The sequence below is a fragment of the Anser anser genome (assembly GCF_964211835.1).
Source record: "Anser anser genome assembly, chromosome: 16".
NCBI classification, from domain to species: domain Eukaryota; kingdom Metazoa; phylum Chordata; class Aves; order Anseriformes; family Anatidae; genus Anser; species Anser anser.
In genome coordinates, this window is record NC_139737.1 from 9,651,283 (window position 1) to 9,676,492 (window position 25,210).

A 25,210-nucleotide genomic window follows, 5' to 3' on the forward strand; every position below is an offset into this window, starting at 1 on the left:
TAACCTAGACCCACCTCTGTGTCTGTGGATGTGTGTGTGTATACATATTTTATTTATATATATATATATATTTACATGTACACAAGAAAGAGGGGGTTATGTACTTGTGTTCTTATGTTTCCAAATCCTGGTGAGCGAGATTTCCCATGAAAGTGTTTGAGATGATGTCTTATTTCTGCAGTTTGGCTGTGGTAGGAAATCTGTTTCGGTGCTCAGAATGACACTAAAGTGAAGTAATTAATGTGAAAGATCGAAAAACATAACAATAGGAGATCTTATTCAAATGCAACTTTCTGTAAAGCTGAATAAGAGTCATTGTTAAGCAGCTATTACTTTATTTAGTTTTACAACACCCTATTTTATGCTTACAGCCTTTGTAACACAGATACAGTTCCTACTCTAAATCTGTACAGAATAAACTGAAGTAACTAAGCAGATGAAATATATACAGTGACATGTTGACATTTCTAATCTGGTCTTGTAGCAGTGATGTTTTTTTTTTCCCATGTGAACAATGTAGAGGCTTTTTATGCAGTTAGTATCTGTAAGGAGCTTATTCCAAATCTTAGTTTCGTTATTTTGTATTTGTCACTATATTTCTAGTGTTCTAACTGTCTTACTTTTTTTCCACAGTAAAATCATGAGAGTAATTCATAGTTCAGTGAGTTTGAGCAGCTTGTGGTAAAATACAAGTTTTGCTGTGTGATCACTAGTACTAATTAGCATGGTTAATGGATTGTTGGAAGAGAATGTCAAAATAAAGAGGTGTCTGTTAGGCTCCAGAGTCATCTGTAATCTGCATATGGTATTCAAAAATAAAGATAGTATCTTTGAGGAAACCACTATAAATATCGATACCTCACAAGGAGTAACAAAAATACTGGCTAAAGTCTCATTGCTCCAGAAAGACATGTCCCATTTAAAAATAGGCAGCTTCTTATTTGAAGCTTCTAAAAAGAAAGCAATTGAGTTGCCTTTCTTATCTGAAGGTCTTGGAGAGGCAGCAACCATTGCAGAGGCCTGAAACTATTGATCCAGGAGGTAGGAAGCACTATAACCAGTGGTTCTGGGGTGATCTGATAGTTCTGGCCAGCTCTGGCTGAGTCAGTGAATATGACTACCAGGTTTAATAGATGGGGTCAGTGTATTTAGGAATTTGGCGTTTTCTAGAAATACTTGAGAAAAGAAGATCAGGGATCATCAAGATGCTGAAGTATGTCAGAAGGTGATGTCATTTGCATCTGGAAACCACATAAGGAATACTTCATGAAGCTCCGTGCACATTTAAGAACAACATTTCTGATCCTTCTCTCATGCAAAATATCTGGTAGAACTCTTCAGAAATGAAAGGATCTTAATATTGGCAGGTCTTCACAAGGCTTTCTAGTTCAGTTTCCCTTCCTCGTTTTCTGCTGTTCCCTTTTTGTCTTTGTTAACAGTAGCAACATGTTTATGCTGCATTGTTAAAATTTTGTAAATTTTCTATTGGAGTGTGTGTATAGGATAAAAGTAACAATAAAATGCATAGATCTCTTTTTTTTTGGGGGGGGGGGGGGTATAATTACAAGGTTGTTTCATGTGAATTTAAGTATGTGCAGTGAACAAGGTTTGCAACAAACTCCAGGTATTAATTTGTACTGTTTGGCTCACTAGTTCTTAACTGTCTCTGTACTGCTGTATTCTCTCCAGTGCAATTAAATAGTTATTGTCTATTGTCTTTTGAACAAATGTTTGTGTATAGTTCCATTGTTGGATGGATTTCCCTCCCTCCCCACCGCAATGAATAATTTGAATTGCTTCAAAAAAAAAAAGGGGGAAAAAAAAGAAGTCTACATTACTTACTGCTATAACTTTTGAAGTTTGGATATAACCTCAGATATCTAATAATAGTGTGTAAATTATTGATATACTAAGATAAATATGTCTAGTATTATTCCAGTTCATATCCTAAGGTATCCTTAATCCAAGTCACTTCTGTGATTTTAATGTCTTCGGGGTTCCTTTTCCCTAATTTTACTAGACTACGAGTCATATTCATCACCAGTTTTTACCACCTTTGTGGTTTTGTAGCCAACATACAGCTTGTGCCTTTGGAAAGAGCAAAAAAACAGCTGTGCCACTGACTATAATATTTAGAATTATTGACTTGTTTTTTAGTAAAAAAAATAACTTTGTTACTACTCAGGGTAAGGCAAATATCTGTTATTAATAACTTCAAGATGAACATTAGGTGTTTTAGCTACTGTACTTCCTTTTTCCACCCTTATTTTGAGGTATATTTCACACATACAGAGTAAATAACTGTTCAAAATAATTTAACTTTTAGTTTACATCCATCTTCACTTTCCCCTATGTTTCAGTACCAGCAAGATTTGAAGGGCTTTCAAAAGAATCTGGCTCCTTTAAATCATTCTTACTTTGTTGGGGGAAATGTGTAGAAGACATCAGTGACTTACAGAAAAATTACATGCACTTAGAAAACTTTTTTGTCATAGTTTTTGTGTGAGGAAGCAAATTACTGTACAGAATGTAACTGATCTGTACATAGAGAAGGGTGAAAAGGCGGTGTGACTTCTGCCATCTATTTCATTTGACACGTCTTTGGATCTTCCTGTATATCTAGAAATACTGTGATGCAATGGTTTCTGTGACCCACTTGGATTCTTTTCTGATTACTCTGAATCCTCGTACACTGATGAAAGTGGAGGCAGCTGTAAGACTGCAGATAAGTGAGTTCCAATTAGTGCCTTTAAGTCACTGTCAAATGATCTGTCTTTAGTCACACTTGTCTGGTAGTCTAACTACAGAATCAAGGCAATTTTAAACATTTTTTTGAAATTTCCTTGAATGCAATATTTGCATGGTTTCTCTTCTGCTCAGTGCCGTCTGGTGGAGAACAGACTTGAAGCCAGTAGTTAACTATGATACAAGACCCTGTAGGTTCTGTAGCTGTTCACAGTGTGACATTAATGGTGTTAAATTAGCAACATCAGCAATATTAACTAATTTCCTCATTCAGACTGTGACATTTGTTTGGTAAAAGGATCATTAAACATATGCAAACATCCTATGTGCAGTAAAAGGTCTTTGGGCCCTGACAAATGATAAATGAGAAAATTACCAGTTGTAGGAAAATGTAAATATCATTCTTTGGAAATCTGTCCTCTGGCAAGAGAAGAATGTTCCCCTCTAAGCCATGAAGGATTCATTATATTCTTTTCACATCTGTAAAGAAAGCTAGAGAATATTTTACATACTTAAAGCATATCTTGATGTCTCTTCTTTTCTTTCAGGCACTGCTGTTGAATTGGGATTTGTCCTGGTTTTGTTAAGCAAGTACTCCAGCAGTGTGCTGCAGAAAGAAGTGCTGTAGCCTCAATTAACTCCTCCTATAATCTTCTGAGTAATTTTGAGTCCATCTTATGTTTTTGTTATTAACAGCTTTAGGTTATTATTTTAATCAGCTGTAATGCAAGGGATTAAAGCAGGGGCTCACATATTGATTGCCTTCCCATCAGATGACTCCATAATTACTACAGATGTAATACAAACTTGCATGTTAACTGATGAATGTATTTATCATGGCTTCAGGGAAAGGCTTAGTCTAGTTTCTGACAACCTTGAGTGACTTTTTTACACTCGCTGTCTCCAGCTGTATAGGATTTGTAGTGTCAGGTTGGAGAACTAACATCACCAGCTTCAGAAAAGAAAAGCTTCAAGTATGATGTGTTTGCAGTAGCTTATTACCTAGTTCGATTCATGGGTAAACTTTCTAGCTGCAGCGATGTTCTAAGGCATGACTGAGTACTGTATTTCAGCCACTGCTGTTTGCCTCATTAAAGCAGTGGCTCAAGTTCCTGTGCTGTCCCACAATAAAACTCAACTGTGAATTCATCCTGCTTTTATCTTGTGATATCAGCGCAGTTCAAAAAGAGCCCCACAGACTTGATAGTTTTTGTCATCTTTGAAATGACAAAAATAATTTTCTGAGACTTGAGAACTTTTTGTCAATCTTTCCAAGAATGGAGTTGTTACAAGCTATTAAAATAGTTGTTACGTTAAATATTAAAAACTTTAAAATGGCTGAAAGAGATGACTTTAAATTAGCTAACAACAGTATCTTTTTTCCCTTCCACTGGAAGCTAGGTTTGCCAATAGCAACCGTATAAAATTGTGAGAGGCTTATTTAATTTTTTTTCCAAAATTCGCCCAATCAACTCCATTGCCTGGAATGTCTGATACTTCTGGTCTTGGTTGTGGATTCTTGATAGTTTTTCTAGGATATCATTCCCAAGCTAGTAAGGCATGTACTTTGATGTATGGTAAGATCAACTAATAGCCAAGCACAATCTGATGCATTCATGCTTTTCTAGATGCATGTGGGCTGTACCACCCTATACCAGACTCCGTAACTCTGATTCAGAAAAGCATTTTAAGAAAAAAAAAAAAAAAAAAACCAAACTTCAGTATAGTAGAATCTCCTACAAAGTAAAGACTTCAATTTTTAAATGAGCACTGAACTGTGGGAAAGGAGAGAGGGAGTGGGAATAGAGCCTGAATCTGCCAAGTTTTGTGCAGGATGGTATCCTGTATGTCCCATGATGTTTTGGTACTAGAAGATGAACAGAGCACATTAGCACCAGTAATGCTTAAAAGCTGAACCTGGAATGAAATCCTTTCCTCACTTAAGACTTTGGCTGTATTTCTAGATACTGAGGATATGATTTGCATCCCAGCTTGTTGGGTGCTGTCAAATATCAGTGTTTTTTATCTCTTCAGGAATTATCATGAAAGCTCAAGGCAGGAACTGCCTAGGAGGAATCTGGAGGAAAAGGAATAAAATGAGCTATGATCTAAAATATGTATTAACCCAATTAGGGAATATTGAGTTTGTTGGATTTAAAATTCCCCAGGTTGTATAAGATTTTGACACAAACAGGTCAGCTTTGTGTCTACTGTGGGTAAGACAAGGTAGAGCAAAATTGCAGCAGGTGAGATTTGGGGTAGGCATTACATTTAAATTAAGGGGAAACTCAGGTCTCATTTTGAAGTTACAAACTTGAGCCCTTGTGAGATGAAACTTTGGACATTCAGTTGGTTGACAGAAGTTAAAACTTGATCTCAGCTGGCAGACAGTGTTTTGTACGGACTTTTTATTTTACGAATTTATGTCTCAGGGCTTTTACTAGTTGTTTGCTGAGACTAGTTGTTCCTTTGTCTGTTGGACTCTCTACCAGTTTCTAGAGCACTGGAAGGCAGACAGAGCACTTAGATATTTGTTTTAAAGGTAGGTCATGCTCATGCTCCTTTATCAGTTGACTGCCAGATCTGAAACTGAGAAAATACTGCTTCCATGTCAGAGTGGGCCAGAAGGACTGTTAAGCAATAGAAGTATTCATATTCCTAGAATTAGATGATGACCCGAACTGAATTTATCCTTTCTTCAGATCCTAAGAGTTTGAGAAAGTCTGTGATTTCTCTTCTGTCCTCTGGAGATAGTGTGTTGTGTGACTTGCTTTTAGTGATCTTCAGCAGGGGCTCCTTATGATAAGCTTACAGTATTTTATAGCTTGCAGCATGGACATACACTGTGTGTTTGCCTGTATCTGCAGGGTGAAGTTGTTTTCCTACCACACTGCATTTCAAAGACCTGGAGTTAAATATCCAGGTAAGTTGCAAAACCTCATCTTGAGAAGATTAACAGGTTGGACAGTCATCACAGATACACAGAATCGTTAAGGGTGTAAAAGATCTCTAAGATCATCTAGTCCAGCCGTCCACCAACAGACAAAGAGGAGCTCTGCATCTCCTTTCTCCCATGGAGTAAAGGTCTGGGCTTGATGAACTACAGTGATCCTTTACTTTTTTTTTTTTTAATTAGCTCTCTATTGTCCATTTGTACTTGATTGGATTGCTGAGATGTAAGTATATAATGCTTCCCACGTTGTTACTTAGAAAGTATAGCTAGTTATTAGAACAGTGTATGTTAGAACAACAGTAGCATTAAGCACAGTTGTAGTAGTGAGTATTAAGTTTGAAAAGAAATTCCTTTTTTGATGTATTTTAAGTTTTTCTACTCTACACGTTAACAAAACTCCTTCAGTTATGGAAGACTTAAGTTAGCTTTGTGTTTATTAGCAAATTCACTTAGTCCTGATTTCTCAATCTTAAGAGTGTCGTTATCAGGGTGAATATGTTTGTCTGTATCTCTTACTGCGTGTTTCGAAGACAGACTGGAGACAATGCAACTGTGGTAGCAAAGAGGTTGGTGCTGAAGAACCACTTGAGAATAGGTTCTGCTTCTCAGTTTTATAGCACTAGCTCATTTTCAGTCTGCTAATAACATCAAGGCAAGCTAGTTTAAAACTAGCTGAGGCCAAAATTGGAGCAGTAATAGTAGTAGTAAGAGCCTGCAAGTGATATTTCTGGGTAATTTGGTGAGCAGAAGCATTGTGGTGTCTTAAATCTTAATTGTAAAGATGTCTTACAAATGAGACACAAGTACCATTTCTACTTCTGAGCTTATATAAATATTCATTTTTATGCAGAATTTTAAAGTTTTTTTTCCCTCTAAAATTATCCTTGTATGGTATTAGGGAAAGAGAAACTGCATGTGTATAGATGAAATTCACTAAAACCTGCAGAAAGAATAATTGAAAGACAGCTTTCCTATCCTAGATTAAAATAACTTTTTTTTTTTGCAGTACATACTTTCCTTCTACTTGTGTGTGTGTGTGTGTGTTTTTTTGTTTGTTTTCCCCTGCATATGTATGTAAAATAAGAATGGAAGTGCTAAGGAAGAACAGTTTTCTGCCCACGGCTTCCAAAGTGTTCTTCAAACATTTATCTCATAGATGAATTACTCACTTCAAAGTCATTCTTAAATCTGTAAGGGGAAAACTTCCTACTATCAATTGCACTAAAAGGCAGAAATGTCTCTTTATTCTTGTCTTATTTAACATTGTCAGCCTGTGAGGCAGTAAAGTTTTAATGCCTGATAACTTTTCATTATGGCAGAATTGTTTCTTTCATTATCCATGTGCTGAATTTTGCTGTTCTCCTTGTTCTCGGGGCACAGGCCTAGGTACCAACATCATACTGTTGGTATCTTTGCTTTCATTAGCCTTCCACATGTACACCCTTATCACCTCCAGCGATAAGAAAGCATTTGAAAGGTTCGAGATGCTTACTGGGAGTTGCTGATGCTTAGAAACCTGCTGCCTGTCTCATAGGGCCCAGTCTTAAAACCCAGCAGTTTTGTCTGCAGGTGGAGTCTTAGGCAATCTTCCTGTGACAGCACTGCTGAGGGAGTTGTGGAAAGGCCAAAGGGAGTCTCTAACTTTTTTAGAACAAAAATCTTCAGTAGCTAGCTGGGATTTTCCACCACTTTGCAACTATCATGCTGGGGTTACTTGTTTCTTTTAGCTGTATACCCTGGCTTCTTTAGCAATGGCAGTGTCCTCTTTTGGCTTTGACATCTGTTTTCTGGTTTTCGTTTGTGTTTGTGGGTAGAATTACTGTGTCTTTTGTGACAGGCTCTAAATTTAGGACACTGAGTCCTTCTGTTTTCAGAGTAGGCATGAATGTGTATGAGATGCTTCAGGAATGGAACCTCAGCCACCTACACGTTGGTTTGGATTATATGATTGTTGGGGTTAGGTAGGGTGCTTTTACTTCTTGGCTAAAGGGAAAACAAATGCTTTGGTTGTCCTTGGCTGTTAGTGTCAGTCTTTGTCTACTTTCTATGAAAAGCAGATGAAATTTAGGGATCTAGAAGCTGTGGATCACTGTGTTTCGCAAAGCAAAATGGAGCAACCTGTAGTTGAGCTAGCAGTGTGCCCTTGCAGCAGAAGTGGCAGTTCAACCATCCTGTGCTTCCCTGACAAACTTAAGGGTATTTTCAGTTCTGTTGATAGTCATTGAACTGAGTTTGACTACCTCCAGCGTGTGTGTGTTTATAGATGCAAATTTTGCCTAGAAGCTAATGCAACAGCAGGTCTCTTAACCTGCAGTATCAGACTCCTTTGGAAACACTGAATTAATAAAGATAATGAGATCCCCCCCCCCCCCCCCCGTGTTTTTTTGTGAAACTTCTCTTCTGTTTGATCTGTGATGTTTTCTGTTTGTTCTGTGACTTTTTGCTTTTCTTCCTCTACTCTTCCATACTGTCCCTATATCCTCAGGGATGAATTTGGTTTCCTCCTATGGCTGAACCATGTATCTTCCCATTTCTCAACTGCTCTGAAATAAAATGTACAGAGATGGTAGCTGTGGTATTGTATAAACTATGATCTGGCTTTTCCAAGCACAGTTCTTCAGTAAAGTCACTTTGGAGATGAAGTACCTGAGTTTAGTTTGTAGAATAGAAAATATTAGCGGGGTGTCATAATTCTCATTTATATAGCGACTGAATCACTTTTCTGTAGAATACTTCTAGGAGCAATAGATGGCATAGGATTAAACAGACAGGACAAAAAAAAAAAGTTGCCCTACAGAAAAGAAGGACTTTGCAGCATGGGGAATCAGCTGCTTCCAGAAGAGTTCTGAGAGCATGCTTTCAGATGGTATATAAAAGGAAACTGGAAGGTCTGTACTCAGACCTTAAGTCTCGGGTGACTTGCTAAAGGACCATGAAAATTATTCTCTTCAGGATATTCTTTGTCTTTTTCTATCAGGTTATTGCTTACTTGGCAGATGTACCCAGGCTGAGAATTGCATGATTTACTGCAGTAAAACTGTTAAATACTGCTTTCTTTGGTATGTTTTCACTCTTCAGATGCATGGTGTGTATAAACTGAGAATTATTGTAGACACATCTACTAAGTAACAATGCTGAAAACCTTTTGCCTCGTGAGTTTACTTGTAGGAAGACTTTCTGGTTCCTTTAAAGGCGTTAAAACTTGCATTTCTGATATGGTTTGAATGTATTTTCTCTTGCAGTTCTGGTGTATGATTTTAAAAAGGTTTCTGTGACATAGAGCTCTTTTTCATCACCTTTTAGCTTCATATATTGTGGTGGGAGATTGTGTATGTAATGAAAGGTGGTAGTCATGAATTTAAGATGGTCCAGACTAAATACACAGATCACTGGTGAGATGTTTGGGTTTGAGAGACTATGGCTTTCTCTTTCCTCTGTGATGGCAATACTTCCTTTATCTCTGAAATGAGGATTTTGTGCCATCCTGCAGGTTATGAATACTGAGTATCAAGCCATTGTGGGACATCTGTGTGCCTTCTGCAAATACTTTGACCTCCTTTTATTTGAAATAGTTTTGAAGAATAAAGACATAAGTTATTTTATAGGCATACTTTTTTGATGCTTAATTAGCATTGCTGCTAACACAAGAAGGAATTCTAAAAGTGTATTGTAGAGGCTTGGCTTACGATAGGAGCCCATCTGAGCATTTTTGTTTCCATTTTCTGCCCTTTAGTCAAAAGCATCTAAACTGGTATTTGGTCCTCCCGGTAATATTACATCTTAGAATCTTGAGAGAGTTATTCAGCGCTGTAGCCTGTAGATATTATTTTATAGCTCATCTCTTCTGTCTTTCTTAAGAGATGGCAAAAATTATAATGCCTGCTATTCTGAGTTCTATTGAACGGTCACTGTTGCTGGATAGGCTTGCATTCATCCTGTCAGATGGTACCAAATAGGAATGCCCTATGCAGATTGCTCTGAGAGACTGAGTGAAAAGTCTGGGTTGATTTCCACTCTGAGAAGCATGTTTACGTAGGTTTTGAAAGCACCTTCGCAAACTGGTTCAGGACTGAACAGAAGGTGTTCATTGCTAGCTAATAAAATAATGTTGAAATACAAGGCATTTCTGCTAATTTAACAAAATACTTCTGGAAGTACTTCTTGCTTCTCATCCTGCTTAGAACTAGGTTTTGAATGTGTGTGGCTTGCTATATGTAGTGTCTATTCACACCAAACTGAGTTGTGGCTTTGAGGGGAGAAAAAAAAAAAAAAACTTACAGGATATCGTGGAAATGAAATAATATTAAATATCTTTCTAGGTAGAGGAATTGTAAGTCTTCTCTCTTCCCCTGTCCCTGGTTGAATTCTGATAGGGGACGCTAGAGATCTTGAGTTACAGAAAAAATGTAAGGGTTTAAAAAGCAAGAAACATAAGAGAGCACACCAGTTTTGCATATGAAATTATACCTCCTTTCCTATCTATACACAGGGCATTCTCAGAAGTTCTGTTTTAGTGCTGTTTTAGTTCTAATGTTGTGTTCTAATTCCGTGGCGGGAGGGGGATGGATTGTGTGCCTGTGACTGATGTGCGTGAGAGCAGCACCTGCCCCTACACTGACATTGTTTCTCAGGTTTTCAAACTGGACTTCATCAGTATCAAGTTGTTAAGGTCATGCCAAAAATGGTTTCTGCAAGAGCAGAAGCATAGAATATCCTGAGTTGGAAGGGACTCACAAGTCACTGAGTCCAACACATGGCTCCACACAGGACCACCCAAAACCTATGTGTATGTACATCATATATCCCGGAAAGACTGTCTCTGTGGAGACTGCCATAAAATCAGTCATCTTTCAGTGTGGTCTAATCTTTTAGGGACTAAAATATCTGGTTCTTAACACTAATAAAATAAATGCTTCAATGCAGAAAATCCTAAAGCCCTTAGTTAACAAGAAAACTAAATATGTGCCTAAAGGCTCTGGTGACTTTCAGTCTTTTGCTTTTATGAGTACAGAATTGTTGCTAGGAAGATTCCAGTTCAGCCAGGTACAAATCTTACAGCAGAGAAGACTGTATGATGTACGTATGATGAAATGGAGATAAGCACCTGAAGGACAAGCATGAGCACCCTCTTTGCAAGATGTTCTTGGTTCTCGTTACAGTCAAATATCAGGTGGTTTAGAATTGTTCACTTTGTAAACCCCGTGTTTTTGCAGCTGAAACAAACCCTAACAAAGGCAAAGAAAGTGAATACCTCTGGATCATATTTGGTGAAGTGTATTCCTTCGCAAGAATCTGGCCTGCTGCCAGTTTTCTCAGTTTCATGCATGAGCAGATGGTAATACTTACACCTGGACAGCCAGTTATCTGATTCACTGACAAGCTGATTTCTCCCATTAGGTATCAATATAAATACAGTTAGGACCTAGGACGTGAAACTTCTAGAGTTGTGGAGTAGGTTTTCATTGTCTAAAGCCTTCATTTCGACTGTGCTGTAAGGCACACTCATTTCTGAGCACTGACTGTTTCAAGCCTCGAGATGAACAGTGGGGCTTTTTCTTCCCCTTCCTGTCACTGATACTTTTACTTGGATTTGTTTGGGTGGGTTCAGGGCCGGCAGCAGAAGTTGACTGAATTAAGAATGACAGTTGTTGGATTTTTGGATTTTCTATTATTCACATATTTCTAAAATAATTACCTCTAGGCCAGATACTTGGCTATTTCTAGTCCCCTGCCATTCCTATTTTGCTCTAAGGCAAGAAATGAGAGTTCCCTTGCATACGAAAGTCTCCAGCGTAGATCTCATGCAGCGGTTGAAATATCAGTGAAGTTGTATTGATTTCACAGGCAGTGGAGCGCTCTACAAATTGAACAAATTAGGTGTCCAAATAGAATTTCAGAATTAAGTTACTATTAGATTAGTATCTCTCTTATTTTTTTCCTCTCCAACCTATTGGTTTACCAAAGTAATATTTTTTTAATCTTATTTTCTAAGTTGGTTATCTTCAAAACTTCACAGACACTTTTATTTTTTAATAACGCTGTATGTTCTACTGCTGTAACAAAACAGAAAACGATTTTTTTGTGTGTGTATAATTGCCTTTACACTATAGTAATTTTTGGAACTATGAATGAGCAGTCAAGCAGAAGCAAAGCTGAAGCAAAAACTCTTGAATGACTTCTCAAAGCAGAAAGTAAGCTTTATTTAAACTATTGCTTGCAGAAAGTGAAAACCAAGGTTTTGCAGTCAATTCATAACGTTAATTTCTGAAAGAGGTATGTGTGACAGCATGTGCACATTGAAGATTTAAAGCTATTTAGAGAATCCAGAGAGAAAAGATAGTAAAGCTGAAACTTGCAAAGCTTCCAGTATTTTCTGTGACTGTTATGGTAGGGTAGATAAGTTAGGTCACTCCCTTGCTTTAATTCCATGTGTGAAGAAATTTAATGGAGACCGTGCCTAAGTGTCAAGGGAACTTTGTATCAAATTACTAACACTAATTTTGAGCTCTTGATTTACATATTAGCATATACTAAGCCTTTTTTTATCCTTCATCAGCTAGCATGTAGTTAGAGGCTAATAAATAGGACTGTGTAAGCAGCCCTGTAGAGCAAGGTTGTTGGTGCAGAGCTCCTGACACCCATGCTATGTGTTTGCCTTCAGCTGAATTCGAATTAGCATTTGTAGAGGTTTTTAATGGGTCTGTAAGCTGCATGTTCAGTTAATTTTTCCAAAAAGTGTTCAGTTTGTGTGCTTTCAGACTGTTCTGCAGTATGAGCAAAAGCACAGTAAGGGGGTGCAGTTGGATGTTTATTGTGCATGACGTATATTTAACTGTTACTTAAGATTTTTCTACTGAAATAAATGACTTTAAGTACATTATTTCATACCAGAAGTATTTCAGATTAGGCTTTGTTTTGTAAAGGAGCAATGAAATCAAACCAGAAATACTGATTGCCAGAAGAATGTGACTTTTAAGTGAATTAAGTCGAGGTGATGTCATCAATGATGTGAGTAAAACAGTTTCAGAAGTGTTGCATTAAAATTAGTTATGCTGCCAATATGAAGATCATCTGTCCTAATTTCTTTAGGAGCTTTGAGATAACAATAGCTGCTGAAATGCTGAAAGCAGGGATAGCAGAATATCTTTCCTCCCTTTTCTTGTCACGAGGGGCCCTTTCTGCATACATGGTTTAAGTAACAAGAATGGTCAAACGCTTTGGAAAATGTGGCCCATGAGGAAAGGCTAAAATCTGGTTTTTAGTCTAGGAAAGACAAGACTGAGGGTAGACGTGAGTTTTCAAATAAATCAAATCTTACTGTAAAGAGGAAGGGGATAATCGGTTTTCCTCAATCATTGGAAACAGGACAAGAAATAATGGCTTTAAATTTCAATAGGGATTAAGGGGAGATAGAAGAGATTCTTATTTGTAAATCTGGAAGAGATTTTTTGGGGGAAGTTTGAAGTCTGTGTTGGAGACTTAAGGCCTAGGTAACCCAGACGGGTTGGAATGGCTCAGCATAGCTGGGAGTGCCTGGCAGAGCTGGGTGGATGGGACAGTTTCTTGAGGAAAGCCCTCCAGGTCTGGTCAGTGATGGGCAGTAACACATTGGTCTTTGTCTTCTGTAAATAGAGATGCGTGCTTTTTATTCTTGATATGTGGTGTGCAATAGAAACAGTGTGACTGAAACCTCCAAGAACAGCAAGCTACGGCCGAGGTTCGGTCTAGCAAACTGTGAAGGTGATTTGTTTTCTGTATCTGACAGATTTGAAACTATTGGAAAGTGAGGTTGAGTTAAAACAAATCTAAATTAAGGTCTGAATTTCCTGCCTTGCTGATTGTCTTTAGAGATGTGTTTTTGTCAGATGTGTTTTTGTCAGCCACATAAATTAAAGTTTCCTGTTGACACTGGTCTCTAGCAGACACATCACAAATCTTAAGGAATGAAGAAGTTCTGTGGTGTGCTCTTAAGTGACTTTCCTATTAATGCTTTTGAAGGGCGGGGGGGAAGAAATCGTCTGGGTTCTCTTCAAATATACTCCAGAAGTTGATTACAAGCCTATTGTAATATGGGCTCTGTGTTTGGTTTGGTGACTCTTAGTTCATTTGCTTATTGATCAATTTATTTCTATTTGTGTATTTTGCTGATGACATAGAATTATCTACACCAGTTTGTGGAACTTAAAGAGGATTTAAAAACACTTAATGAGCCACAATATGCCAGTATTAAAACACTTAATTACTCTTACTCCCTAACCCTTGTACATGAGGAGAAAAAGGTCTGGCTAGTTTGGGTTTATTTTGCACAACACAAGCTAAGCTTGTTAAGTCCTAATCAATCATAATGAAATGTTTGAGCATATGTCAGCTTCCCAGAAAATTGTATTGTGTAACCCAGCACTTCACTATTCTGACAAGCTGAAGAAATGTTTCCAGTAGAGGAATCAATCAGAGGAAATGAATCATCATCTGTGTGTAGAGGGAAAAGAAAAAAAGGCAAAAATATTGTCCTCTACAAATTAGACTTAATTTACTTCATTGTGGAGTGAACTGTGGCTACCTCTAGAAAGGTTATAACCTAGAATAGCCTGTGACATTGCAAATCAGTGTTCAAGTTGGTTGTTGTTGTCACCTTCTGTGTTTGGCTGACACAGAGGGAAAGAGCAGCGGCTGAGGAAGTAACTTCCTTTGAACCTTTGATAACCAATTCTGTTGCTAGTGCTGCATCTTGGCAGGAGTTATTTCATGTTCTCTTACAGTAGCCTTGGGAAAACTGACTTTCAGGTTTCTCTCGGTTAAATGTATCTTTAGTGTTGTATCATCTTGCAAAGGAAATAGCCTAAGTGTACTTGTTCCATTATATTATCTCTTGCTGAAATTAAATAATAATAATAATAATAAAAAGTTCTATATTGTCTCTTCTTTGTAAGCATTTGTTTGGACTGTGATTTTCACAGGGACTCCCAAAGCTTTTTTCTGGGTAGTAGTTCCTAGTTCTGAGCCCTTCGTTGGGTCTGGGGCGCTGAGAGATGAAGAGCAGGGAACTAGTTTCAAGATAGTTGCGTCACTATGACTAGAATAAGATTTTTAAAACAAAGTACCTGAGAAGGAGAGGAAATTCTTCAAAGATAATATTTCCAATGAGGGAAGAATCTTATTTCTCTAATAGTTAAAATAAAAGTAATAAATTTGTTAATTTAAAACTATATTTTGAGTCCCATGTAAATTTCATACTTCAGAAGAAGCAGCAATTAAAATCGCTTGTCTTCTAATGACCTACAAATGTGTTTGGTATGTTATGAAGATAATCTTGTTCAAGTTGACATATGGTAAGGATTCTTTGACTGTTAGTAGGCAGGACTGGTTTTTTTCCTCTAGCAAGTTGCACTTTCCTTTTTGCCTTCCATTGTATACATCGTGGTGTTCTATTCATGGCTGTACAAGGCTTTAAATAGAACCTGCCATTTGTGTGTCTCATGAATCATGCATGTGTGATACATTATTAATCTTTAATCTGAGGATTTAAGTGTTGTCACTGAAAATATGCATCTAAGCCTATTTTAATATTACCGTGGCAGAAAGAAATAACAAAATCGTTAATTACACTTGTGTTTCTTAGGCATGGTTTAGATAAAGATCAAATCATTCTGTTTATATTTATGAAAGCTTAAATACTGGGACACAGATGGACAAATAACATTTAAAGATAGAGGTGAGTTACAGAGTAGTTGATTTTAGCATTATCCTACCTGTAAGAGCCACTTTACATCAGCTAATGCTCATGCACTCAGACCATGAAGTATTTATCTAGGTTTATCATAAGTAATACCAACCTTAGAAGGAGGAAAAAAATTGCTCAGATTTTAGGAAGCTTCAGTAGAACGTCTTACAGTTCAGTGCATTATAGCGATAATGTTCCCTGAATTTAGCAAGGTGATTGTAAAGAACAAATGTATAGGAAAAGAAATGCCAAAGTCTGCAAAATGCCTACAAAGCTCCCAAGAAATGGTTCAGATGCTTTCCTCTAATTCTGATCCTCTGGTTTGATAATGAGTTCAAGAGAAATACGAACTATTTTGTTTCATTAAGTTATGCATGGCCAGTTGGACTTCATTTAGTAAGCTGGCTCTAAGTTCAGTTAGATTCTGATTCAACTTTTTTCCTGTTTCAGCCTTTGTGTCAATATTTACAAGTTTGTTGCTGTGTTTTTCTGTTTGTCTATTTAAAAAAAAAAAAAGCTGTCATGTGGTCTAAGGAGCTCTACTTATGGCCTGTTGGAACTAATTAGAAAGAAAACATGTTCAAATTCAAAAACAGTAATATGGCCAAATTTTGCATGGTGCTAAGCTGCTTTAGTGAGTTGTTGCAGCTAACTGTACTAAGAATTTGTTGAGATGCTTTGTTAGTTTTCAGGCAGAGGCTCGCATTTTGTGGACTAATAGAAGGAATTAACTGAGAAATACAAGTTGAGACTTGCTCACTGCAGAACGTGAATGTTAGAGAACGGTAATACCACTGGTGTTGTGGTGAATGTGGAGTAGAGAGGACGTCATAAACCCCGGTGGTGTAGTCGGGGCCACAGAGCTATTGCAAAACAGAATTACATTTGGAGGTAAAACTAGAGGTGTTTTAAAACCCCTTTATAAGGGTGTTAAAGGGAGAACTTTTTTTTTGAACAAAGAGCGAAGTTTGGAGCTTTTGGTCTTTGCTGCCTGCACTGTTCTCAGTGTTCCCATTCCAGATTCTGACTTGCAGTGCTTGCTTACCTCTGAGACTCTGCTCTGACCTCAAGGATTTCTAACGCTAGAGATCAATATGTTTTAAGTAAGTTAAGTGTTTGATTTGTGGGATTCTTACATAGGGGGAACCAGTAGTGAATTTCCAGGAAAGAAAATCTTGTTGGTGTAGAAAAGGTGCTGCCTGGGATATTCAGCTGAAAGGGAGCTGGAAGAATATCTTCAGCTAAAGCAGAAAACGTAGCTGGAGTAAGTGGAAGTGGCTGCTCAGAGAGCTACAAGGAGATGGAAGGACCAGACCACCTAGTAAATTTGTTCCAGTGCTTGCTTGGGGTGTGCAGAAATCATTCGTATGGCTGCTGAACAGAAGGTGATTGAAACCTCAATGCTAAAGGTAACAGGGGATTCTCCCTTCCCCATTTCAATGTTTTTTCTCAGAATTGCATCCTGAGCAAGAGATGATCTTGTGTTTATGTACAAAAAACAAACAAACCAAAAAAAACCAGAACTGTGCTTTCTTGTTCTGTAATTGAAGTCTTGATTAATCATATGCAGATATAAAAATCCAATTTAGATGAAGCTACAGTATTTAAGCAGAGTTGTTTAATTCTCAGAATCATTCTTGGGAAAGAAATGCTTGCCTTGTGATTTCCTGATTGTACTTTAAATTATTTGCTGGCTGCTGCAGTCACTGGCCTGCATCAAAATACTGCACTTGTTCTCAAATCTGGAACTTACCAGACTTTGTCTTATTTTTTCACTCTGTATTTTAGACCCAGTATGTGTTTGTATGTGTTGGATCCTTATACTGCTTGTTACCTTCATTGAAAAGGTTGTACTTCAGATTAACAAGGCCTTTTTGAAGGACAGTAATTATTTCATTTCTACCTCCGAGTTCACTAGTGCCACGTTAGACTTAAAATTTTGATCCACACATCCCATCATTGAGCTAGGTCTGTTTGTGTACTGAATAGCACGTCTTATTCGCAGCTACTTTTTTGTTGGTGGTGTTTTTCTTACATAGCAACAGAAGAGGCACAAGTGTTATTAACAACAGGAGGCTAGCTGCAAACATGACAGCGGTCATGGAAATTGCGCCAGTTCTAGTGCTTGGAGCAGTTGAAGTTAGAAATCTCTTAATTAGACCCAATGTAGCTACAGTTTGCTTGAAAATTCCTGCAGACAAGCTTTCTGAACCCTCTCCTTTAGTTCATACTTGCCTAAAATGATGCAAACCAAGGCTATGGGATAAAAACCAGTCATAAATGTTTAATCTATTTAACATGGTTCACTGTTGCAAAGTTTGGGCCATGTATTGGGTTCCCCGTTACAGCTATTGAGGTAGTTTGTCCCTAGAAGACTGTATTGAGACAAAATACTTGCATGCGTGTTATTTAGGTCCTGATCAAACTCTTAGTAAAACCTAATGTTTTGTTCTTTGTTTTTTTCCTTAACCCATATTATATATTTTTTATTAGACTTGTGTATTAATTACTTCCTTGCCAGCCCTCTTCTGGGAGGGAAAGCTTGCTTAAATATTTTCCAATGCTTAAAAAAAAAAAAAAGACTGCATACAATGATAAATATTCTGTATTTGTGTGTGTTTCACACTTGCATCTAGAACTATTTAAATTGTGTGTATACACTGTACTTTGTTTCATCAAAATAATGTGAAATTCGTTAAAAGTGGTATGAATCATAAGGACAGACTTTGTGCTGTGGTATCCAAGATACGTTAACGTGCTGATAAGTTACTTGTTTTCCCGCTGTGAGAACTGGTTGCTGTATTTGATCCTTTAGCTGAATACAAACTAAATTAAATCTGCAGTGACCTATATTGTGCTCCAGCTAATGACCCAGTTAACCTCTGGTTAATTTTGTGTCTCTTGGTGTCCTGGGAACAGGGACATGTTTACTTCAGTTGCCACAAACCTTTAGAAATGTGCCACTGGCATTTATTATTCTAGAGCTGTGTGTTTTAATAGAAATTAGCTAATGGGCCATGGGGGTCTGCAGAAGTTGTAGAATGCCAATGAGGAGTTTCCTTTCGTTTTTCCTCCACCCTGATTTACATGACTAAGCTTTTAGCTTTTCTTGGTTTTGTTTTTGTTTCTTGAGTATTGATCTGTCTCCTGTGGAGGAAACAAACTGTTTGCTTAATGTGCAGGCCGACATTATGGCTGGCAGCTTCCCAGAGGCTCCCCTCTTCTGCCTGCTGAAAACGGCACTAGGACCAGCACAGATATTGGCAGGGAGGCTTGTAACTAATGCCACTTTATTATTGCATGGCTGTGTTGTGCAAATAAATATGAACATGATCAACCATAAAATACTTACAATGGTCTTGTTTAAGGGTGAATCTGAATAACCCCTTACTCTAGCAGAAGTAGGATTCTGTTTGAACTGGGTGGGCTCCCCTATGAAATCTGCCACCTTTTTCAGGAAATTAACGTGCACGGATACAAAAACTGGTAGCAAGGAAGAGTGATTATCCACACCCATTCATAGCAACAGTCCTTATGCTCGCCTCCAGAGCTCTGGTCAGAAACACCTGAATTAGGCATAGTTTTTTTGTTGTTGTTGCTTTACTTTGCCTGCCTCTTGCAAGGGAGGACAGCTGTGTTGGCTTCAAAGACCCTACGATGGGTGAGAAACAAGCCAGAACCTAGCAGGTGAAATCTGAAGCAGCGTTAGTTATGTAGCGAGGTAATACGTCTCTTGGAACTGCCAGCAGCCAGGAGTAGGTGAAGAGCCAGGTGGCTGGTGATGTTTACTCCCTCCCAGCAGCATGGCCCTTCTCTGATCCAGAAATGATTCTATGAGATATGTGTCAGCAAAATAAAATTATTTATGGTTTTGTACCATGGATGGGGAAAAAAAACTCAAAGGTATTGGGTGACTGCCTCATTATATTATTTATACATGAGAGTATGATATCACAGCAGTACCACAGCTGCACGTGAATACAGAAGATCTAAAAGGATAATTGTCCCAAGTTTTGTCCCAAGACCAGTTCATCTGCTCCTGTTGACAATTCTTGCCTTTTCCTGCGTAAACTCCTGCTGTTTTGCTTTTCTCTGCTTGCAAGCCATTTCTCCACTGTAACCTGGGTATCACAGGTTGATCAGAGTGTGTTTCTGGGTGGTCCCTGAAGCACTAGTTAGTTGGAGCGGTGCTTGGTGTCTCCTCAATCACTGAGCTGCATTCAACATGACCTAAATGCTCGTTAAATGTTTCACTGCCATGTAAGCAACTGATGAAGTTTGCTTAGGGAAGTTTGCATAATGGTGAACACAGATGGAAAAGCGTTTCACTGATACCTCTCCCTCGACTAATGGTTGCTCAGCCTGCCTACAAACATTTTTCTCCAGATGTGGAAAGATTTGTAGGCTTGATCTTAAACTCAATTTCTAGAGACTGGGTAGATTCAATTGTTAGCAGAAGAATGGTCTCAATCTAAATTCAAGCTTGCAAGTCTTTTTATTGGTTTGTTTTTGTTATATTTGTTTGTGGGCTTGTTGTTGTTTTGTTTTTGTTTTATTTCGATAGCAAACCAAAAATTAATTTAGCCCAGCCCTGAATACTACTGATTCACAAAGCACCAGATGAAAGTGCTATCCCTTTTAGATAGAGACCTGTAAATACGAAATTTACATAGAAATTGTATGTAAAATAGAAATTTTAAGTATCACAGAGTGGCCAAGGTTGGAAGGGACCTCTGAAGATCATCTAGTCCAACCCCCCAAAAATATATTTTTCAATACAGAATTGTTCTACTGGTTCTAACTGGAAGATTATTTTCCAGGTCTGAACTCTTTCCATTAAGAATTAGACTGTCAAACAGTCCATTCATGCAGGTTTAGTTACCTTTTTTAAGCAATAGCTGAAAAGTAACATTGGTGTAGTGCCTTTTAGGAGGCAAAAGTACAGGCAAGTTGAAACAGAGTTTAGATCATTTCGTGGACAGAAAATCTGTTGATAGCTGTTAATCGTGATATGATGTAACTGTAGATGAGGAGATTTCCAGTTATAGGCTGCCAGAAGATAGGAAGATATGCCAAGGGAAGATTCACATACTCCATTCCTCTAATATTTTTTTTTTTTTTTTGCTGTGTCTCAGCAGTACTCCAAGAATACTGGGCTAGGTGAACCTTTGATCCTTGCCCAGAATGACTTCTGTAGGAAACTCCCCATGTTGCCATTGTCTCAGCAGACTACTTTTTCCCTCCAGGTAACTTTCCATCCCTTCCGTGTCAGGGATCTGTTAAGTGAGGCATAGTCCAGGACAACCTGAACCTGTCGTGCCGTGTAGAACATGTAGTGGTTACAGACTGGGGCCTTGAAAAACAGCTGCTCTAGAGCCAATCCTTTCTGCTCTGCTTGTTCCCTGAAGTTTGTACAAATTTCCTTTGGGAATGGAATCCTTTTTTATTTCACTTTTGCCTGTGGCAGCAACAAGAAGGAGGAGCTCACGGAGTGCCCGTGTTAGGCAGTACAGCTGCTGTGCAGAGGACAGGTGGGAACAGTTCTGCAGCGGTCCTCAGTCTGCTGCTGGCCACTTAAACAGACGGCTTTAGGGGGACAGGGGGGTTTGGGCTGGTTTGCTGAGATACAGGACACTTGTTCAGAGACTTGTTTTATTTGGAGAGTTTTTTGTGAGCTAAGAATTGCTGCTTAAAATGCACAATGCAGAGAGGGGGAGGAGTTATTCCCCCAAACAGATTGTTGGGAATGGGCTCTGCTCAGCCAGGTGTCTAAGGCACCACACAAAATAAACTGCATCTGTGTTGTTTGTGTAATTTGGGTATCTTTTGCCAACTTTGGTAGAGACAAGCTACCTCCACCAGCTGGGCAAAGCTGGCACTCACTTTCATCTGTCCTCCTTTCCTTGTTACCTGTAGAAAAAAAAAAAAAACAATAAAATCTACATTCCTGAGAGAGGACGTTATCAATTTTTTTCTCCCTCCCTTCTAAGAGCCTGTCTATAAAGGATCCACCACATCATATCTGACTGGGCGCTACAATTCTGCACCCTTAATGTAAGGGGGAGAAACTTACTATAAAGAAACAACACTGAAGCTGTGTGTTATATTGGTACAGTGTGAGTGAACTTAAATGATGGGGAAAAAAAGCCCGTTATTTTCCTCTGGGTGGGTGTTTTTTGGTTTTGGTGGTGTGTTTTCTTTATTGTGTTGTTGCCTTTTTTCGTTCTTCTTTTTTATGGCAGAGGAAAAAGCAAAGTATCAACCTCTGTCTTGTTTTGCATTTCTTGAGAATTAGGTCTAAGCGTAAGGAATTTTAAGTTGCAAGGTATTAAATCCTTCCTGCTTTACCAGCTGAAGCATCTTGAAAATGCATACTTCTTCTGTCAGTCATCAGAGAGCACAGGGCATCCTGTGTGCAAAGGGAGCTGCAGTGCCCCACTGCTTAGTCCCTCGTCTTTTCTGTTTATGAGCTTATTCTGTCAGGGTCTGTTAGTTTTGGTATTGTTAGAGTTTTAACAGGATTTCAGACTTGTTGGTGGTCTCCATGGGTCCTTTCCCTATTTCACCTCTGAGTATTCCTACTGCTAGAGGAAAAAAGCAACTGTGACTGAGAAGATTGGAATTACACACAATGTAATTCCCTTATTCATAAATTTATAAGGGAGTTGCTTCTCTTGGTTAGTGGCTGAGGAGACAAATTGCAAACTTTTGTTAAGAGCGGGAATATACTCTTTGGACATTCAAAATCCTAAGCTCAGTGATATTTTTATTGGTTTTTTTTGTGTTTAAAAATAAATCAATGAGAGAAGTTATTCTTATGTAGGTATTTATGTTTCAATTAATTTGTACAAATCTGCAATCAGTGCTATTGAGCCAGTATAAGGAGGAGAATTTATTTAGATTAAAGGCCTAACCTGAGTTCCTTCAAAAGCTGCTAAGAAAATAATCTGAGTATATTATATTGTGCTCTAGATAATGCTGTCATGCGGTATGTCTTCACGTTTGGTTTTGCAATAAAACGTACAGTTTTGCCTCCCCATAGAAGGGGAAATCTGGCATCATGCATTCATCTCTTATGAGTAGGTTGTGAATACCTTACAATGCAGTGCAACTTACAGTAGTATCGACTTTCTAAGATTAAAGAATAGGAAAATAAGAAAGATAAAGGAAAAAGCTGAAACGTTTCTGAAATAGTTATATTCAGTGAACAGCATTTCTGAAATACTATTTTTGTTGCGTACTATTAGCAAAAAGCTAAACAATTTTAAAAAACAAATGATCTCAAGATAGTTCATATAATAATTATTACTGTAATTAATGATTCCCTTGAATTGCTGTTATCTTCCTTACAGTTCGTTACTTCAACACTTAACTAAACTTCTCAGGGCTTATACTTTTTGTGTTTGATTACCTTCTTCACTGTGCTTCTCCGCTGACACAGAGGATAATCTTGAGGCTGTGTACAGTGTGGCCACTTAAGGAGAATTTAGATACTACCTCTTTGTCTCAAAAGATTCAAAATACTTTGCGTAAGTGTTCTGTAGCATAAGTTGTTATGAAGAAGCTTATCTTAAATATTTGTGCCATGAAAATCATTCTTTCGAAGTATAAAGCACTGCAGTAGAAAAAACAAACAGTGTATTATTTTGAGACTAAATTTTTATTTAGAGACCAATGTGTTAAAACCAAATTGGGTTTTGATCTTGCAAGCATGACTGGAAATGGTCTGTTAAGGACATTCATGAATCTGCCTGTTCAGCCTGATGGATATAATTTCAAAACCATTGTTTCTAAAGGTTAAAATGTGAAACTGCCATATAATTCTAGGGGAAAGGAGTTGCAGGATGTGACTGTTTATGGGTACTGACTCCAGTACTTTCTGCACGATTTAAATATATATTTTGGATATTGGGATCTATCATATTAGAGTTTGCTTTTATTTTTTAATACCCTAACTAAAAACTCTGAAACAAAATACTGAGCTTTTAACCTCTGCATTTTTTTCTTTCTTCTCGTGGTGCTCTGCAAGTATTCTGAGCCTGACAACAGCTGATTTGCCAAGTAGTTTTCAACGCAGAGGGCAGAATGCCATTTCCACTGAGCCACCTTTCTTCAAGGTAGAATGTAACAAGACATCATGCCCTCTCCAGGTAGCCCAGATGCCCAAGATAGCACTGATTAAGATAACTTCTCTTAAATTTTAGTGTTTCTTCTAAACCACAGTGGTGCAAAAAATAATAGCTTACTCAGAATATTTTCAGAAGGAACAAAGCATGACTATATCAAATTTTGTTGAGTTAGTTTCGTTGGTTTCAGTCCTTTAATGTGAATAGAATCATTTGATTTTTTTTTATTCCCATCCAGCGAACTCAAAGCCTGCAAACGTCACTTTTCTATAACACCTGACTGTCAGAGTAAAACTCAGCAAGTGGAAGATATATGGAAAAATATTTTTGGTGTGGAAAGTGGAGGGAGAGAACTGCTAAGTCCATGAATTTAATACCCAGTTTAATCTCTCCTTTATGCAATGTTTGGTTTTTGCCTTTTTTGCCTGGGTATTAATTCAGAGTCAGTTGGCTTCAGTACGGTTGCATTAGTATCCTTCAATGTAAAGAGAAAGTGCACTTTTACCTCTTTAGACTATTTCTCTTTAAAGACATCTTATTTACTAATCAGAAAAAGTTGGCCTTTAGGCAGATACACTGTCCTGTATTTGTTGTTGATGCTTGTATCACAAGTAAACCTCTTCTGTATGTACATGGTGAGATCTTTCAGGATTTTCTTTTTTGTTCACTTTCACATTTATGAGAACTGGAGCTATAATGTAGAGAACAAAAACTGATTTCTTTTTACTTGCATCATGAGTCTCGAATGCCCTGCTGACGGCAGGTGTGCCATGCATCCAGCCATTCAGGACTGCATAGGAGCTGCCATGAAAAGCCTCTACTGCTCAGCCGCTTGGCCCTTGCAGGGACACCTTGCAATCCAGGTGTGCTGCTCCCTTGCTGCTGAACAGGGAGTGCTGTGGCTTTCCTTGTTCTCAGGTGCTGTGTTTCAGATGCAACTGATGAATTCTCTGAACAGCAGAGGAAGGGAGAGGCAGTGACAAACTACAAATGGGAAGCTCTGTAGCCACTGGGTCAGGATGCTTGACTGAGCCCCGAGCGAATGCATGCATGTGTTGTTGGCATTTTGCAGCGGAGGAAATACCTTCATCAGCCTTTCTGTAGCTATGGTCATTTGTCCAAGAGATCTGTATGTTTAATTGTGATGAGAGGTGTGTTACAGAAATTTGGAATCTTTTATTTTGAAATTCCTGTGTATTGTTATTAAAGGAATGTACGTGGCCTATAAACAAGTAAAAAGCAAACGCTGATCATTCACTTGGCACATTTTTTAAACTTCAAGTTTTAACTCTACCTTCCTTACTCTGTGTCTTTTTCTGATGTTGGCTGAAAATAGAGCTCAAAGAGGCTTTCAAAAAAGTATTAAAACATGAAGTCAAAAACATTTTTAGACTTGTGGCACTAGGAACTTTCCTAAGGCTTGCTTCAGGTATGACGTGGCCATGCCTAAGGTATTAGATACACACTGATAGAGAGAAAAGAGCACCGTGTTCAATATAAATGTAAAAAAGCCTTAGACGCTGCTGATTATCTGTCTCTTTGCATGAATAACTACAGCAGCTTGCAGATACAAAGGATTTGGCAGAGACCAAAATTGCAAATCCTTTGCAACAGCACTGCTCTCAGATTAAGTTCCTGTGAAATCTTTCCTCAGCCACTAATTTC

General features: G+C 38.1%; 1 protein-coding gene across 9 annotated transcripts in view; it reads left to right on the top strand.

The window, feature by feature from the left end:
- Positions 1 to 25,210, top strand: part of SULF2 (sulfatase 2) — a 160,871-nt gene that overhangs the window by 3,929 nt on the left and 131,732 nt on the right. The window lies entirely within an intron of this gene.